The sequence below is a fragment of the Rhynchophorus ferrugineus genome, unplaced genomic scaffold, assembly GCF_030347505.1.
Source record: "Rhynchophorus ferrugineus isolate W39M unplaced genomic scaffold, kcgeb_rfMv2 rfM3, whole genome shotgun sequence".
NCBI lineage: Eukaryota > Metazoa > Arthropoda > Insecta > Coleoptera > Curculionidae > Rhynchophorus > Rhynchophorus ferrugineus.
The window spans coordinates 62,617,348-62,638,324 of record NW_027472582.1 but is presented as its reverse complement, the minus strand read 5'-3'; the positions used below and the strand labels follow the sequence as shown (position 1 = coordinate 62,638,324).

At 30.4% G+C, this 20,977-nt stretch overlaps 1 protein-coding gene and 1 long non-coding RNA gene across 20 annotated transcripts in view; one reads left to right on the top strand and one right to left on the bottom strand.

Moving 5' to 3' along the window:
• tai (basic helix-loop-helix family member taiman) overlaps positions 1-20,977 on the top strand; it is a 693,988-nt gene that overhangs the window by 479,675 nt on the left and 193,336 nt on the right. The gene's annotated exons all lie outside the window — the stretch shown is intronic.
• LOC143193157 (uncharacterized) lies at positions 1,793-2,072 on the bottom strand. Its single transcript, XR_013004952.1, has 2 exons — positions 2,020-2,072; positions 1,793-1,942 (listed from the first exon to the last, which is right to left on the bottom strand). It is a non-coding gene; the product is annotated as an uncharacterized LOC143193157 (long non-coding RNA).

Below are 20,977 nucleotides of genomic sequence, written 5' to 3'. Positions count from 1 at the left end.
TTAAAACAATGATTTTTTTATTGAACAAGAAAGCTTAGGCATATTTCGTTTCTGTACTTATCGACATTGAGAGAAGCCCCACCATGATTTAATAAGAGTAATGTTAGAACTCTTTACACTCTCTACTCACTAGATACAAAATGTAACAAGGAATTAATAGTTTAATATTAAGCTTTAAAAACTAGATAATAAAACTACCTCGGTTGCTAAATGTAGGCTGAAAAAAATGGCGATAATTTGATAAGGAACATATATATACGTAATTAACATCAAAAACAGTATAAATAAGTCCGGTAATCGTACTCATTCTTCGGCAATAATTATTTTTGATGACTACCAGATCATAATTTAGCAATTAAATTCCTATTTATGGAACTAGTTTTTTCGACTTGACCGTTTCTTTGAACATATTCGGAAATTTTCAAGTCGTTCGACTTTGGTAGCGTTCCCAATAATTGTTAATTGCGTTTTATTCGACGCGGCCATTTATATTTTTATGGCCGTTAAATCGCAATTATATTCCAGCTAAAATTTACCATCTTGGATTGGCTTAATTGTATTGTACGGTATATTTTAATACAAATCGATTCATTTTACACCTTATTTTATTTTTGCTAAGTCTGTTACAACGCTATATATAGTATTATGTAAAAATAATAACATATAAACGTTTTTGTTATGATGGTTGCCAATATGCAAGGACATATAATAATAATGTTTATGGAAATATTACACAGAATTATTTAATGTTTTTTATTATCGATATGTTATTTTCCTCGTTCATTAAATTCTTACATGGCATTTGTAACAGTTTCATTCAGTTTTAGCAACCTTGCTGATATTCAGGCTATTCATTGCCATCACCGTGAAATCGTCAAAACCTAAACCAATTTTTTTTCCAATAGATATCGCTGATCAAAATACATGCAAGTCTCTACCACCTACTAATTTTTGACTGCCTTTCGAGTGTAGAATAATGGAGTAGGAAATGGAGGAGTTCTAAGCAATACTTTCACGGAAATCTTTAATTAGTAACGCTGTAGAATGCTGTCGATTAAAATGAGTATCTACGTCCTTCTTCACTATAAGTATGTGGCATGAGGCTTGGGCGTACCACCTTTGGTTCTAAACTTATTAGGATGCATAGAATCGGTCAATAAAGTGTTAGCATCCAATTTTTAAAATAATAGAAGTACTGTTCACCGGGAGTTACCTACAGGCTGGTAAATCAATACATTCAAATTATTTTGATAAAGTTTTGGATTAGATGGATATAACAAATCATGACATAAACTGACATTTTTCAGACTACACACCTTCTCGTATTCAATATCCATCCTATTCACCATATAAAGTTCCCCTTGACCTCGGTCATATATCAAGAATATATGCGAGAAGAGCGATATTTCAAAAAACATAAATCAGACCATCAATACTGTAAAATTGAAATACAATGTAATTTGATTTTATTAAACAGTTCGTGATTAAATTGACTTAACATCAGCCAGATTTAACAGTATTTAACTATACGTGAAACTTTTTTAAACGTGACAAATTCGTGATTAAATATAGCTCCCAATACTTTTATACTTTTAGTTATACCTATAGACGTGTCGGGTCAAATATAAAACTTTACCAACTATCATTAACTTCGAAGTTGACGGAGATAAGGAAGATAAATTAATCACGGTTCATGTCACTGTCGCAAGTCAACAAGTCATTTTTAATATAAAAATATATCAACGTCCGTACGAGGGTCATATCACTATTACTGAGAATAGAAAGATTGATACAAACTTTCGGAATTTTTATTTTAACTTATCCTCTTCTATATTATGTCTTTATGAATAACAGCGATATCAATGTTTTGTACTGACTCCTACCTTTGTCCTTGTATGTCTTTCTTGAGCTCGATAAATGGCCAATTGACTCATCATCCAATCTGGAGAGTAAAGAAAATGTTCTAATATTGTTGTAAATATTTTTTTATTATTATTATATTTAAAGTCTCCTTTTTACCTACGAGGGTTTGTCTAGACTGGATCTACTGCTTAACGTGGGCTCCGAACTACCAACCAACTTCAAGTGACCAACTTCAAAGAAATCATCCTAGAAGACATCCGGTGTTACTCAGCCTGGTTACTGGCGTGACTGGGATCATTTTCCTTGTCGGATTTTACACTCTTTCCTAGGACAATCCCAAATATTAAACAAACACAAACATACATTTATTTTTTAAGGAATCGAACAATTTAGTACACTTTTCGAGTACAAATATTTCTCTATTATCTCACTCCCTTACAGCTCTCCTTACTTATTCAGTTTTGTCCTCATCCGCCCATTTCTCCCTGTGGAATATCAATAATATTTTCATGGCCAACGACTAAGAATTTTTTCCTCTTCTGTGTACTATTGAGTTGAAACTTTAAATTCTTTATACCATGTGTAAACCGTAGCTGACAATGGTACAAAATCACTAAATATGAATTTGAAGTATTTCTTGCAAAAAAATACGTGCTCATGTCTTTCTTGAACTTATAGTAAATCATCCGAAAATTCCCAATCATTTGTTTTACATTAACTAAATATCCTATTTTCAATAATTTTATTCAACCCTTGTATCAAGATACATATAGATTCGGAATGTTATAATTACTACCACCGTTTGTTGACGATATATTGTTTCGAAATATTCCTAAATGGATTTGTTTTTTACATGTTAGATTCATATCAGGTTTATATTACAACTTGTGTGGTCTTTTCATAAGAATTTTACTTAAGGTATTGTTTTTTTCAATTAATCTATTTTGGTGTAGTTCGAGAATGCTAGAATTGAATTAACAATGGAGTATAAAATAACAGCAAGCATAACATTTAAGTATAAAACTAATTATTTATACAAACTTACACAGAAGTAAATAAAGTACAGCTATTATTATTAATTATTTCGAATATATGTCGGCTAATTTTTGACGGTTTTTTATCGATGTCGTAACAAACTGTTTTGAGTTCCTAGTGATCGTGAGTAAAATCATAACGGTACCTCAGATAATTGTTTTTTTATTCATGAAGCTATAGACTATAATATGTGCCGCGTTATTGGTCATAAAGAAAGGTCGTAAGTTTTGCAGGTGTAACAGTAAGAAAACTGCTTCGTTAATAAGTTTTTTTTGTTGTTGAAATAATTGTTCTCTTTTTTCTGTTGAATATATTTAAATTCGGTATAATGAAAGAAGAGTATTAATTTTTGTTAGTCAGTACATGATGAGTTATGTAATGTTAACAGGATTGTATAACAACAGTAATGAAAACAAGGATGATTTTAATTTATTACAGTTATTTTATAAAACAATAGCTTATGATAGATGACTTTACTTAAGCTTAACGTCTTGCTTATTATAGTCGATGTTGAAATCTAAACATTTTAATTAGTTATTTTAAATAAAAGCAAAAATATTTTTATGGCGTTAAAAATTGCTTATTATTTTAAACAAGACAGTAGGTATTCAATTATATTCGTCTTTGAACGTTAATACTTAATAATCATTAGCTGGTTCAAGCATAAATGAGCAAATAATGTCATTTTGCTGATGATTTCATCGGTTTAGAAGCCTTAAATATTACAAGAGTTCAATATATACGTTCAAGATGGCTTGTAAATTATAACAGACCGGATAGTTTTCACACGATATTTTCAATGTTATCATTCTTACTTTTGTAGATAGATCTTTCTTTAGTGTTACGTAATATTTTGATTAGTTCTGTTCGCTTTTATAATTAGTATGGAGAAAATCAACTACATGAGTTTCAGATAATCCGAGAACTTTTCCTACATAGGTAGTGTCACAGCTGTTTCGATAGAGAAAGTTTTGTAACTCTTTAACAGTAGATATTATTTCGGAACTAACGAAAGTATCATTATGTTAACAATACCTTGCGGTTCAGCAATTTTTTTCGTATCTGCTATTAGTTGGAAAAATAAATATTATTGTCATTATGTCACTCTATTTTCCCACAGGTTCTTTTTAGTAAAGGTCTATTGTTTCATGAAGGAAACTTTAAATATGTTATATCTGGCGGTTGTGAAACTGAATGTTGGTAATGTTAGTATGAAATCACTGGCATTATCACTTTCTAATTACTACGTACTGATTACTGAATCATTCACTCAGGTGTAGTATTATTTAATGTATATTTTATATATATATATATATATATATATATATATATATATATATATATATATATATCCTTTTTACCAACTAAGGTTTATCTGGACTAAACCTACTGTTCACCGTGGGCCCCGAATCACGATTTTCGGCATTAAGCCTACCGACTGGCCAGTGACCAACTTGAAACCATCCCAGAAGACATGCCTGGTTACTGGCGTGACTGGAATGGATGGTCCTTTTGGGATTTTCCACTGTTGCCTTAGAAACATTTACAATTACAATCACAAACATAAAGTACATCCATGGCCCAGTAGGATTTGAAACCGCGACTATCACAACATAGATGGACCGTCCTGTCGTCTTGACCACAGTTCGAAAGAAGCAGGCTTTGTATTAACATGTATATGAATTAATTTTAGTATGTCATTTCATTGAAGTGTGTAGGAAAATGTTTTTCAGTACCTTGAAAATGTCTGAATTTGTATTGAGTAAATCGTATTTACGGGAAGTTTTACTTCTTTACTTCAGTTTAAAGAAAGGGGCAGCTAAAATCCATCGAATGCTATATGAAGCTTAGTGCCTCCATGCTCTATTGAATTTAATATATTTCGATGTTTTTACAATGGTGATTTTGGCACCAAAGGCAAAGGTATTATGGACAGCCAAAGTATTCTAAAACATTACTCGATGATGAAAATGATGTAACAAAATAAACTATTTCCAATCGCTTGACGAACATGGAAATGATCCAAAAGTTTGGATATTTTGTATGAATTGAAGCTAACAAATATTGAATGGCGTTTGGTCATCTGTGAAATACTGCTTGATTGACAAAAAATGAAAGGAAAGGTCAATTTTTGTCCATTGTATTGTTACTTGTAATGAAAAGTGGATCCATTACAATAATTCAAAACTAAAGTATCATGGAGGCCACCTGATTCATGTATCAACATGAATGGCAAAGCCGAATATCTATAAGTTGAAACTAATACTCTATATTTGGAGGGATGTGGTATACCATAAGCTGCTAAAACCTAATGAATTATGTAATGATGCATTCTATAGAAAGAGGGAGAAACAGAGAACTCAAAATAGAGAATACATTATATTCTTATTGTGAATTTATAGCGATTCATCGACAAAAGATTACGTAGTCGAATTGATTTTTCTCTCTAGTCTGAGCAAAGCTTGAATATTTTATATGTTAAGGTAACTCTTTTCGCTTTACATACCGCCGAAACACTATTTTTAAAAGTACTATTACAATTCTTACTGGCGAAAAGAAATACTGTTTTCACCAGTCAATAGAAAGGTCTTTTTGAAATATATTATAATTATTTGAAATCTAGTAAAACAAGCCGGCTTCACAGCTAAATTGTTCATATGCTATATTATGTCTCAATACGATCTTATTCTACAGTATCACTATTTTCTGATATTTAACAGAACACAGTTATTTTAGATGACCTTTACACCTTTCATCACAAAGTAAACAGTGACTATGATTTCACTCAGTATTGTCTTATAGTTCACGCTGAAAGTGCAAATCATCAAAAAATAATATTAGCCGGCTTGGTGGCGCAGTGGTAAAGGCGATGGAACGGTCCTCCTACTATTGCGATAGCCTCGGGTTTGAATCCTGGTGAGGCATAGTCGTAAAATTTTGTTTGTGATTGTTTCAAATTGTTGTGAATGTTCTAGGCAAGAGTGTAAAATCCGACAAGAAAAATGAACCCAGTCACGCCAGTAACCAGGCTGGGTAAGACTGGATGTCTTCTGGGATGATTTCTAAGGTTGGTCACTCGCCAGTCGGTAAGCTTAATGCTGAGAACCGTGGTTCGGAGCCTACGTTAAACTTTAAGTCCAGTCCAGATAAACCCATTGTTGGTAAAAGGAGACTTTAAAATATATGTAAAAAATAATATTCCAAAGAAAGATAATAATCAAAAATATGGAACTTTTCATTAAGAAAATTAGATGGCATCTGACTGTCACTTAATGTTTCCTAGATTCAAAATAACAACAGTGTCCCTCGTACTCAAAAAACCCAACGAGTAATATACGTTTCAATATTGTTAAGGTTGTTCAACTGGATGTATCTGGCTAAACAATAGAATTGAATTTATTGGAACTTATCTGCTTCTGCATCTGCATGTATATGAATCAAGTCTTGACGTTTAATTATTATATAATAACTCTCCCAACAGATATAACAATACTAATATAGGATACAAAATTATTTTTGACTGTTGTTGTTGCAGGAAAATATGTTAATCAATAATGTGTTTGTGCTGTAAACATATCCTTTGTATTGTTTTCCATTCTAATGTCATCGCGCACTTGTGTTTGTTATTTGATAGAACAAGTCCTATTTGGTTTATTAATACCTGGAATGTATCCGTCCGTAGTTCTCGTTAGTACCGCCTAAATTGTATTATTTCAGTTCAAGTGTAAGACGTAGTTTGCTTCCACAGGTCAAAATAGGTTAAGTTTATGTTTTTGTATAGTAGTTCATCGATATTTACGTTCATTTAAATATCGATATGCAGCTTTGTTGCATAAAATAAGTGAGGAAGGTTAATGGATATACGTATCAACATAGAAATCCCGATTTTCTTTGTTCTTTTGTCTATTGTTTTATTCATTGTTTAATTTTTGATAATATACTTGCATATAACAGTTTGTAATGATTCACCACATTGTACAATGGTTTTATGGTATAACAGTTGTGAATAGCAAACAAGTATAGATTAAGACTAGAGTAAAAGTTGTCGAAAAACTTGTTATTTCGCCTACATTATAACTGTACAAAAACCATTCTAAGTAATCTTCTATTCGAGACTAGAATGTTTAAATTAATTTATATTCGAATATGAATTGTATACAAATATAACTTTTGGACAATATATTCCAAGTTAAGATAGTTAAGTTTTTATAAAATGGTGTTGATGCATACAACCTTATACTTATATTTATAAAAATATGAAAGTTTTTTAATTAATATATTGTTACTAGTTGTAGCCCACTAACCTGTAATTTGTTTTTACAATAACTTAAAAATTATACATATATCTAGGAAAACCCATTGCTCCATACTTACTCTCTATAGTAGAAATATGTATTTATTAATTGTGTTTTTCTGTTAAATATAGTTCACAAGATCAAATGGTTTGACCCTTTCGGGTGTGTACTGCTCGGGTGTTATCCAACAGTTGTAATGCTTCTGTATTAAGATGAAGATTGATATTAAGTGGTGATTCTCTAGAATTCTTGAGTAACAGTCGGTATATTAAGGTCTCGCTATAAGTAATCATTCCTATAGAATATGGGTGCATATAAGATACCTTTAAGTTTTTTTCTTGAAGAATTTATATTTATATATATTTATTTATATGAGTTTCCGTGGAACTTGTTATGTACAGATAATTGTGATTTTTAATGCGTTCTTTAAAGTTAATTTTAAAATACTTTGTCACACATACTTGCCACGTTTGCTTAGTTTTCATAGTGCCAGAAAATTTAATTATTTCAATTTTAATTAATGAAAATCGTTTTATCACTATTATAATTATTTTAGAAAAGTGTATATCTATTTCTCGCGAAATTAATTGATCTTTTTATTTGTATGATAAGAGCACTTCTCTAGATTAAAAATATTCTTTTTGGTTCAGATTACAAGCAAAGTCAATCGTGCCTCTCGAAAACTTTTTGGATTTTTAGTATTCTTGCTTTTTTTCTTTTATGTATTCGTCGTATAAATACTTTGATAAAATCGATACTAAAGATATTGTTTGATTTTTTATTTCGCTTCAAAAAATGCCTCTAGACTACACTTTTGTTAATTTTTGACAAGGCAATAGGTCACAACCTAATTTTTCAGTGATCACAATATTTCCAATAAATGCATTCCCATAAAGTTGAAAAGCATTTAAATCATACTAGCCGGCTTGGTTCGCGCAGTGATAAAGGCGACAGGATAGTCCACCTACTGTTGCGATAGTCGCAGGTTCGAATCCTACTGGGGCATGGTCGTAAATTTATGTTTGTGATTATTTATTATTTGTGATTATCCTAGGCAAGAGTGCAAAATCCGACAAGGAAAATGAGATCCCAGTCACGCCAGTAACCAGGCTGGGTAAGATCGGATGTCTTCTGGAATGACTTCTAAGTTGGTCATTCGCCAGTCGGTAGGCTTAATGCCGAGGACCGTGGTTCGGAGCCCACGTTAAACTGTAGGTCCAGTCCAGATAAACCCATAGTTGGTAAAACGAGGCTTTGAACTATATAAAAACAGTCATTCTATTATCAGTTTAAATTATTTCATACTAAACCGATGGCAATATTTAAACGACTAGAATTATTTTCTCGTCAACGAAATTGTTGCATTAGAAAATGTCTATCCAGAAATTTACTTTCCATTACGTCCCCTACGCCTCTATCCAGACATGGCGAAATCCACCACCCGTTGATTCGACCGCTTACCGCTTCCAAGACCCTAGACAAAACACATTCGATTTCCTGTATCAAGGGTGGTGGCCGATGGTGTCGTTAACCCCCTCTAACTAACCCCCCCCCCACCCCCAAAAAGTGTTTACTCGCGCCGAAATTCGAAGGGCGCCGAAGAGCAACCGCTGCGAAATCTGGACGTGTTCCGTGGGCCTTTTTACGTAAGCACCGTTTTATATAATTACCCACATGTTTGAGTAGCTGGGTACTTATACCGAAAGTCAGAGGCGCGATCGCCAAAATTTTATCATCCTTAAATTGGGTTTTGCCGGAATGTTTTAGCTTTTAATGCGTTTAATTAACAACGAGCAACGAGGAATTAAAATAATGACAGGGAATTGTGTTTTTTTTGCGTTCCATAATGTGCCATCAGCACAAAACATCGAAAGTATTTCAAGGCGTTATTTTTACAATCTTGTCATTTTTCAATTATTTTCCTGGGGATACAAATGCGATATTTAACCGTAAAAGGTTGATAATACATAAAATATTGTTAACATAAAAATTAAACCAACTTCAAAAAATAAATAAGGAACTCACTGAAAATTTAAAAATAATAAAACTTACATTTTTAAGACAAAAAAACATTTTAAAATAAAGCATGTATATAAAAACTAAATAAAAATAAACAAAAACCTTATTTAACCTCGGGGAAACGAAGAAATCGGGGAACATACATGAAAAAATTATATATATATACTGCCCAACATAGAACCTCCTCTTTTTTCGAAGTCGGTTAAATATAGCAGTGAATTCATATCATCAAGATGTACAATATATTACCTATTGCAGTTTGTAAATTCGTTTTAATATCAGACAATATTTTTCTTCTCATTTTATTTTAACTAAAAAGAGATGCAATGCTGTCTGATGTCAATAATACTCGTCTAGTTGTCGAATGTCTGCAAAATTCTTCAAAACATTAGTGATATGAAACATAAGACGTTGTTTTGGAGGCCTCCAGGGGATACCATAGGTGGTTTGGAAAAGAGTTCAGTGTGAATATAATAAAATAACTCTTAATTTGTACTAACCTACAAATTAATCAAGTCCTTCGATAATATATGCATATTTTATAACATTTTTTTTCATTATTTTATTTATATTAGAATTTTGTTATATATCAAAGCCAAAATAAAGTAATAGCCAAAGTTCAAAAATGCGGCAGCATTACGAGGTTTTGACGTCATAAGTTTAGGTGAGTTTAGTGTTTTATTAGATAGACTATATTGTTGCCTAAGCATTATAAGGTTTTGGTAAATACAGGCGAACTACTTGTGATAAAATTTAAGTTTTTTAAAGTATTTCTATTAAAGTATTTTAAATATTTCTTGTCAAAATTTTAATATCCAACATTACTTGTTTCAATTAAAAGTTACTCTATTACTCTTTTTTCAATTAAAAGTCCATAATATATTCACCCTTCAATAGGAATTCCTTATATATATACTAATATATATATATATATATATATATATATTTATATATATTTATATATATTTATATATATTTATTTATATATATATATATATATATATATATATATATATATATTTATATATATTTATATATATATATATATATATATATTAGTTCTGGTTCAAAAATATCGGGTTAAATTTAGTTTTTTTATCACTTTATTAAAATTAAACGTTTCTGGTATATTGTCTTCATGTGACATTTCATCGATAGAAAAAATTCGAAACTTTCTTATTACACCATCCTATTTTCTTATATAAAATGATACTTTTTGAACAATTTAGGCATCGTTAGGCATAAAATTATCTTGAACAAGCACGCGAAATCCAAGTTTGTCGAATTCGAAAGTTATTTTTTATAAAAATAATACTAATAAAGAAAAATATCGACGAAAACGTCGGAAAAGTTTCACCCGTCTCAAAGTTCGGTCGAGAAAAGACTGTGTACTTTATATTCTGCTACCAATTTTTTTCCCATCGCAAATTTCCCTTGGCAGTGCTGAATTAAGACATTTTTAATTAGGTAAGGACTTTTTGGACTTTCGAATAAAGGAAGGAGAAAGTTTGTTTGCTTAGTGGCATCAAATCAGCCCTTTTTACAGTCGAAATTTAACATTCATTAATTTGATTAATTTTACTACTCTACGGATTAAGTAGAATGGAAAATGTTACTTCTAAAATATTTTATTTAACGTGATTGTTTTGATGTAAATATGAAATGTTAATCTTTAGTTTTCTTTTATATCTTCAATGTAATTATCTACCATTTTATTACTGTTATTTAAAGGATTGTGTTTGAACAATTTTTTTTCTTCGTGTTTTGATAACTCGAACTCCTTTAACAATATTACCTCTTCACTGCTATGTTGATCTATATATAATGCTTGCAATAAAACAGTCAAGGCACATGATAGATGACATCAAATATACTTCCAAATGCAATTTATAAAAACATAAAATTCGTTTTAAACTTGGAGTGGATTTTTCATAGTCATTTCCTATTCAATGTCGGATAGAATTTTGATGACATGCATTGGCTGTTTTATTAAACAGACTATTAATAAAAAAGAATGTTTGATGTGATGAAACTTAGCATGTGCTGCAATACTGCATACTTCATAAAGTAAAAAGTGTTTTGTTGTAGAATCTGTTTAGTTGTAGAGTCTGTTGTAGAATTTGTTGTCTGTTTTTGTCCCTATCATCACATTTTAACCATGAAATTTGCAGGACTAGAGACGTAGCATGATTTAACCGACTCCGAGCCCAAAAAGTACAAAAATAATAATATAATGTTGTGACATACACAAAGAATTAAATTACCAACAAAACAAATCTAAATTATTATAACTGTTTGGGTTCGGCACCGACTTCAAAGTAGTCTGTTGGTAGTAGTTAAAATAATATTGTAAATAGATAAATAGGTTTAGGTATGTATTAAGCTAAATTGTGTGTATATAGTAGAATATAAAGTACGTATAATAGATAGATTAAATAAGGTTTTTGTTTATCTTTATTTAGTTATTGCAACGATTATTTTGTATATACGCTATTTTAATTTTTTTCTATTAAAAATCTAAATTTGATTATTTTTTAATTTTTAGTGAGTTTAGTGAGTTTATTGAAGTTTTTCAAATAATTTTATCAATCAGACAATTGGACCAATTCGAGATAATTAGCAGGAGGTTGACAATTTCTCATGTCCTTGGTTTTTTCAAATGAAAATATCCAAAAAGAAAATATTGAATTATTGTCCTCCGTACAGTCCATATATCCCTCTAGTAGCCCTCTAAAAACGCCACTGAGTAAAAATTCAAAGTGTTAGTGTTAATTGGAAGAGTACGTAAACTAAAACATTTACTGCTATCCGGTCTGATTAATGCACATATATATATTTTAGAGAAGGTAATATATGAAGAGATACACTCGTCAAGTTGTTAAAACACCAAAAGCAATAAAGAAGATCATCAAAATGATCTGAATCCTTTGCAAGACAATCACTGAAGATTGAAAATGAGATATGGAAATCGATGAGCCCATCCACCAAGCTTTTGCGAAATGACAATAACCATAAACGACTTAGTTTTTAAGGTTTTCCAACTTACCACACAGAATTACAGGTGTCCGCTGACTCAACGGGCATGCTTTATTAGCCGTTTAAATAGGTACCGGACTTTTAGTGAAAAAACATCACTAAAGGAATAGATTTTATTTTAGAAATATTATTTTAGATTTTTTCATACGATTTAGAGATTTTCATTCAACTCTCATTTACAATGACCATCAACAACGGGCATGGGCAGCCTCTACAAACGTGTGTACTATATTTGAATAATGTGTGCTTCTGAATGGTCTCATGGACACATGGAACCATATATGGTTATGGTCATAAAAAATTATGTATATCGAAAAACTCTTCAGTTAACTGAATAAATATTCCAACCAAAGAGACATATAATATTAATCGTTTAGGTTTATTAAATTTATTTGATACAAATTGGAAATTAATAGACTGTATTGAGGTGGAAACATAAAACTACACTTCTCAGTAAACGCATTCATTAATCGAAACTGATAAAAATATTATTATTTATAGCCTGGATACATGCTACCGTTTTAATAACTATAATTTTCGCATCGTTTTAATTGTTGGTATGTTCCGTTTAAACAGACCGTCATTATCTGGGAATGAAGTTAACGAAAAAAAATAAAAAAACGATCGACAGGCGGATTTTTGATTGTACGTACGGTTTTCTTTCGTAAGTTACCACATACTGTGACTTTTGTTCGGTATATCAATTAAAATTCCTCCACGGTACGAAATATTTTAATTATCTTAATGCGTTTTAACGTACCTTGAAAACGAGCTGTTGTGGTAATGTTTTATTTCGACACATTACTTAAAATTGGTTTTAAATGCAATTGATGTCTCGATACCGGAGTTTTTTTGTGTGTAAAACGTACAATGGGCTATAAATACGTTTTTTTCTTTCTCGGACCCTAAGTGAACAACTCACGCAATTTCAACGTCAAGAAAACTAAGTTACTGACAGTGGATCCAGGCGAGATTGATTATTGAAGCAAATTTGACTGATTGTGTTACTCAACTTGCATTGTTACTTTATATGATTTTCCTGTTATTTTATTTGTCATTTCATTGTTCATTGTTATTTTGTTAATTAATTACATCTTTCATTAGATATGCTGAGTACAATACTAATTCACAAATTAATTTATTACTATTATTAGTTTTTATTACTATTATTCTGTTGTACTTGCAATATGTATATGCAGTATGTATTTCCCAAAATAAAATAAAACTAAACTACTTAAGCTATAGTTAAGAGTTACACACTCATATATTATTCAAGTTCGCGTAATTTGGTTCACTTCAATATTCTGATTTCTTGCGTGTTGTCCTATAGCTGTATTGCTTCCACGTCGCTGTGGTTTAGTAAATCTTAGATCATTTCGTAAATCCATTTGATTTCGAGGTCATCGTGCAGATTTTCGATGATTACGTAACGACAAGCATTGATAATTAATCGTAGAACTTTGTTTCTGCAGCGCTGAATTACTAGTTGGTTTGATGTTTTAGTACAACCCTATATTTGCACTCTATAGGTCTAAATTGGCTTTATGATTGACAGATACACCAACCTCTTTAGTTTTAGGTCAAGTTGGCAGGATCTTCCGACTAACCAGTAAAGTTGCTTGATTTTGAGTCTAATCTGCTCTGATTTTTGTCTGACATGATGTCTCCAATTTAATCTACCATCGAGATATATTCCGAGATATTTAGCTGATTCGCATCCGTCAAGTGATATAATTGGATTGTTGTCTTACCATCGCAATGCAATTAACATGGATAGATTTGGAGCTATTAAGCTGTATTTTCCAGTTTCTAGTTCATTTGTAGATCTTATTAAATACCACTTGTACTTTTCCTACATCCTTGGACAGAGATATATTTTTTCCCATGATAACTGTATCATCGGAAAATGTTTCAAGTACTGCTTCTTTTGACGTTGGGTCACTGTACTCTAGATACAGGAGTGGTAACAAAGCACTACTCGGGAAAACTCGAGCGAAATAGATGAAATTTGGTGAAATAATTATTCACTGAATCATACCGGATTTTAACAGAATAGTTTTTGAAAAAATATTTAATTTCTTTTATTTCTTTTTGATCTCACCAAATGCAGAGTATGTGGCTTTCTATGGATATTTAGTTTTGATAACAATATCAATAATTACCTGGAACTAACCCATGTTTTTTCATTTTGGTTTCTTTATAATATACCAACTTTTCATCAATTACAATTGAATACAGAAAAATTCTTCACCTTTGCTATGGGTTTTGATTCTATTTGGTGAAACTGTCTTCAGCATGTTAACTTAAGAAAAGGTAGCAAAAAATATATTTGAAAGAAAATGATGGATATTAGAACACCTCGAGATCCGATTATTTCTGAAAGCCAGACCGAGCAGACCGAAATACAGATCATATTTTAAAAGCAATCTAATTAAAAACTTAGGAGTATTAAGTACGATCATGAGTATTTTAATTATTACGCTTTTCAACTAGTGTAATATCCAATAATATGAATAATTGAAAAGTAGGCGTTTTTTGCCGTTGACAGCATCGTCAAAATCAGTATTTTTAAACCATTGATAAGAAAATGGAAGTTGAACCGCTAAAATATGAAATAAATAGAGTATAAAATCAAAATAGATATTCCATAAATTGTTCATGAGGCTCATTCCCCGTGTTGCTAACACAGTCCTACACAACTCACTATATTCTCCAGATATCGGACCTTCTAACTATGACTTGTTTTAGTCAATAATACATCTATACTGCACAATTCGTGAAAAAATTCTAAAATTAAAAAAAAAGAAAAAAATGAGTGCGTTTTACAGAAAATAGTAGATGATATTAAACATTTATTTCATATAAAGAATATTTTTTTAAATAAAATATAATACCAAATGTTTTAATACTTTTATGTACCTAAAGTTCTAGCAGTTTATTCAAAATCTCGAAGTATTTTATTTATTTCCATTATACCATAAGCTGAGATTTAATAAAAACTTTATTTACTTGATGAAACGAAGACTTCAGAAGTTAATGTACTGAACCCTAGAGCTTCATGTGCGTAATAACAGCAGATACAATTGCATTGGAAACTTTATATTTTCCCCGTGTAAAGCCAGATTTAAATACAATAGAAGAGCATTGCAGCAAAGTTTGCTTATTATTCATATATATTAACTAAAAATACTGTAGTCCTAATATAATTTTCGTAATAGGAGTAAATATGAGTTTGACTGTAATCAAATGGCGTTGTTTACTTTATACTTAGATTTTAAGTCAGACGTATTTAGAGATTTCAATGATTTTTATAACTAGATAATATAAATTAAGTTATTAGAATACCTACATATTTTGCTACAGCAATTATAGTTGACATCACTCCAACAAAAAGGTCAATTCAAAATTATGCTGGATATTATATTCATATTATTCGTAGTAGCAATAACACACTATTTTATTCGGTTTGAAAATAAGAAAATATAACACCACTGCACTGGTAATGTTATCGCGAGATTGCGACACGTCTAACTTATCGGGAGTCTTGTCTGGTAAACATGCAATGTTGCCAACAATGCGCTGTTTTCCTCCGTAGCTAATAAAAGCGAATTTCGTCCTATTAATATACACTGTAACTTGTATAAAAATAGAATATCATTGTATAAGATCAGCAAATAGTGATAAGTATTTCCAGTGTTTGTTTAGTTTTATAGAAAAGTTCACTCGCGTTCATTGATATGTTGTCATCCTAAATTTCTTAACTATTTTGTTTTTCGTTGGTTTTTATTCTTAACTATATTTTATTTATTTTATTTTATTTATCTTTTTGTGATTATGTTTAATCATTAATTTTTACTATATCTACTGATTGAAAATTAAACTTAAATTATATAACTATAATATTTCTTATTTGTATTAAGATTTCTATTTCTATAACTAGCTATTTTTATTTATAACTAATTAATAATTTTAATCAGTCAAATAGTTATTGTATATATTGCTTCTTATTAAATTGATAAAATGATTTCTTATTTCACTATTTGTATTTGCGATATATATATTTGTTAATTTTTGATATTATATTAGTTGGTAATCCTTCATTTCATATCTATAATTTTTACAGTTTGCTATTATTGTCATACATTTTTGAGATTATTATTATGAGATGTTGTTATATAGCGGTTAAAAGATCCCCAGTCTGACCTTAAATTAAATAACCTTTTCTTCCGAAATATTATTTCAAAGAAAATATCAATTATATATTCTGTTTATTTCGACATTGCAATTTAGAACAGTTAAATTTTTGTGCCAGTTAGAAGTTTCTTTTGGTTAGTAGGTGTAGTAGGTTTCTTTCAGGTGGAATAGAGCAGTAATTATTGATTCAAATGCGATGCCCTTTGCCGAGGCAAATTTTCGATGTTTCTCTCCGATATCATATCAGAAGTGGTCATTTGTTTAAGATGATACAATCAGTATACAATTGAACATGTCTGCCGAAACAAAAGTGAACGAATTTCTCACAGATATACGTGACAAAATCGACCCTTTGGAAGGAAGACACAACGAAAAGCTCCGAAAGATACATGGACAAAAATCATAGAAATTAGTCTGAAAAATAGTTGACTTAGTATATGAAAATCTTGCACATGTAGTAACTAGAAGCTATATAACATAGGTTGTCTTTATCTTTACTGATTTGCACTGATTTTATTTTTATCTACACCATAGATATTACCCTTAATATATTATTTATTGTTTTAGGACAATATTTCCATGACATGGAATAGAAAGAAGAAAAATATTTCGAATCTTTATTAAACATATTCTGTTACTCTGTCTCGGTGTTTTTGCAGAAAACTAATTTGAAAATTAAAAAAAATTAAAAGTTAAGACATTTTTAAAACATTTATATATTTGGTAATGAAAATAATATGTTCAAAATGTACTTACCTAATAAATAAACCTATTAAGTAAATATATTTTGAAATTAAATAAATAAATGAGGACCATAAAAAACGGATAATTGTAAAAATAACTTTAATATCATTGTAAGATGCCTGATAGATAAACATATACTGATTTAGAATGAATAGAAATGTTGAAGGAATATCGAATTTATTATACCTGGCTTAAAAGTAGCTGTCTTAAAGATTTAACTGATATCCTTTTCGTAAAAATGTATTTTAGTGGTTAAACTAAAATAGCAAATATGTTATTTATTAACGATGTTGATTAAATCATAGATGATTCATACGAATCAACCGATACGAAGTGAGTGATCGGTCGTTAAGGTATACGTTTCGTTTAATACGATAAATTGGCTCATGTGCTGTTATTTTTTATGTTGTTTCGTCACGATTCGCCATCATTATGCACATTAAAATAACTCTTATTAGATTGAGCGAGTAGGGAAAAAATGACGGCTATTCTTTTTTAAATTACAATTCACTTTTGTGATGCACATCCACTAATTATGTTATAATTACATCCGGTGCGGTCCGAGCCGCCGCCTTCTCTCTATCCATCCTGCTGGAGAGCTTTACAGTTTGTTGCAGAAAAGGAGCTTTGCAACAACGGCACCGACAAAAACGCCGGTTCTCATCGAAATTCCGTTTCGCGCTGGTCATTCGAATGAGACGCGCGCACGCTTTAAAACCTAATCTTCAGTTTGACGGTCTTTGATGACAAATCTGTTCCTTTTGTTATATTTAATCCACCTTAATTAATATATTTATAATCAGGTCATGGTTCTCTCTTGTTATATATGTTCTTAGGTATATCGTTTTTTATTTATATGTAATAGTTCATTAATTAATATATTCTATAGAAAGATATACCCTCACACAGACATACCAGTTTTGGTTTATTAACCAGCATTGAACAATTATTAGGCCAGGTTAAAAAGGTTTGTTCAGCTATATTCTATAAAGCACAGGCCTTGGATAAGGTATGGCATAACGGCCTTGTTAATAAACTACATAAGATGTTTCCGAAACAACACACTCGTTATTACGATTCTTGTTGGAGGCAAGTAACAGTATAAATAATTGGATTCAAACTTAGCAAATAAAAATTAACGATAGTATATATGTGCATGTTTCACGAATAATCAGCCCTCAGAAGCACCAATAACAATAAATATCCATATAGCATCAATCATTCCATATAGCAACAACGTTATCTTGGAATGAATCTTGGTATAAAACATCGAAGGGAACATGTGAAAAAGGAAAGGAAGCAACTGGAGTTCAAATATAGAAAAATGCATTACTTAGTTGGAAGGAAATCGCACTTATCAGCACAATTAATTGTTATTATACAAGCAACAAGCAAACAAGTTTTCCAGAACAAAAGCCTTAGAAATATTTTACCCAGATAGTACAGAACTGTCACTCGTGTGAAAATCGCGAAGAGGCATGAGGAGAGATTCCATTGTCATGTCAATATCGAAGTAATACAACTCTTGGATAATACCTGAACAGGACACAGATTCAAAAAATCAAACCATTTACACCAGATGCCAGGACCAATGGGTCATCCTTAATATTTACTTAGATTTAAATTATTTTAAAGAGAAATTTCATGTTAGTTGATAACGACTAGTAACAATGCAATAATTAAATAATACATTCGAAAAATTGATATGTTATTACTTAAATTAAAATACTTTTCAGAATTTTCAAACTATACAAAAGTGGTGTTTTCTGTATTAGTTATAAATTACAATTAGATGATTAAATAACTTTTTGTGACTCTCTGACCAAGAAAATTGAATTGGGAATTAGAACTTAATTAGATCCTAAACAGAGTAAGTATTCTTAATGAGTATATTTTACATGAAAGAACAAGCAGAGAAAGCATTCTCCATTAATTATTTATTACTATCAAAAGTAATTTAGAACTGGATAAATTAATCATACACAGCTTGTTTGTTTTAGCTGTAATTCTGTACCTATAATATCCCTACCTATATATCCCGTCAGGATGTCAACCTAGAAAATGAAAATGTTCTTATATACCCCAAGAAGGCATACAGTGTATTCAAAGTTTTTTTAGTAATGCATCATAGATATTTGTGACAGTTTGGCTTTAACATACAAAAAAATTCTAATCTAAACAAAATAATTGAACAAAAATATTATAAAATATAATTTATTGTAACATTATAGTAAATCTAATACATATATTATCGAAAGACTTAAAACTACAATTATGACACAGCTATAGTAGTTTGTAGCTTAGATTTGTTTTATTTACATTTAACTCTTTTCCACACCATCCATGAGGTAGAGTTTCTAGGCGCGTTTTTTTATGTAGTGGTATCCCCCTGGAAGCCTAATCCACCTAATTAACAATTGTATATCTGAGAAACGTATTTTACTTTCATTCGAGAGCTTATTTACTTTTTTCGTTTAGTTCTTGTTTCCTTCAATGGTGTGTTTACTTGTAAAGTCATCTTGGTATCACTGTATATTTTATTTCTTCTTCTACGATCTGTGTATATTATTCTTCATAAAATTAGTCACTGAATTCTGTCTAATGCATTTACCATATCTACAAAACACTTAGTATTCCTTCTCTTCTCATATGTTGTAACCTAATGTTCATGCTTAATTTTGAACAATTACAATCATATCTGTGCACACAAATCTTTCACGACCTACAATACCATTCTTTGCAGTTATATTCAATTAATTATGTGCATACTTTTAGTTATTTCCATTCTCATCACTCTGTCACGAATTTCTAGCATTGCACACCATTATCACGTATCCTGAAAGTTTTTTTCAGTCACATTCACTTTACGACTCATTATCCAATTCAATCACTAAACTGTTAATTTCTAATCTGTCTGAAACATGTTCACAATTCCACCATTTATCAGTTACTTCCTCTGTATGTCTAATCGAGTCCATCCAAACCCAAAGTGTTATGGTTGACAATGCTTCCTTTCACATATCCAAACAGTTTTTGATGGAATATCCTTCTCGACCAACAATATATCTGCAACCAATTATTAATAAATATAATAATCAACAAAACCTAATCGAATGCTATTGTAACTTTTACCTTTTTCCATTAATTTTTGTTGTATTTACACTTTTTTGTTACCGTCTTGCGAAGAGTGCCATAATGAACCATTTTTAAATATCCAAGATTCGTCAAGTTACACAAATTCAAATAGTTTATCTTCCTTGGTGTTATTTTATGCCTTTAAAAATTTAATTCTTTTCAGGATGATCTGGAAGTTCTATTAAACCTCTCCGAGGGTTATCTTTAAACCATTTAAACCCTGTGCCCTGTAAAAGTGTATAAAAGGAGGTCTTACATCCCTCAAAAAGCTGCATGTCCCTAATTCTTTTATGTATACTTTTCAGACAGACAATTTTCTCTAAAATAATGTTATTAAATTATGTTTATTGATAAAATAATGTGTGTACTTAGTGTTCTTATACATTTCGTATATTTGGTCTCGAATAAAGCCAATATCAAAATGGTTAAGTCTTGAAAGCAATAGTGATAAGAGATTTTAACTCTTACCTATAAATTATTGTGGCTCTATAATTAACTGTAGTTTTTAGATTTACTATAATATTAAAATAAATTATATTTCATAATGTTTTTGTTCAATTATTTTATTTAGATTAGAATTTTTTTATGTCAAAGCCAAACTGAACTAAAACTCAGAGTTAATTCGGCAACATTGCAATATTTCGACGTCACAAATA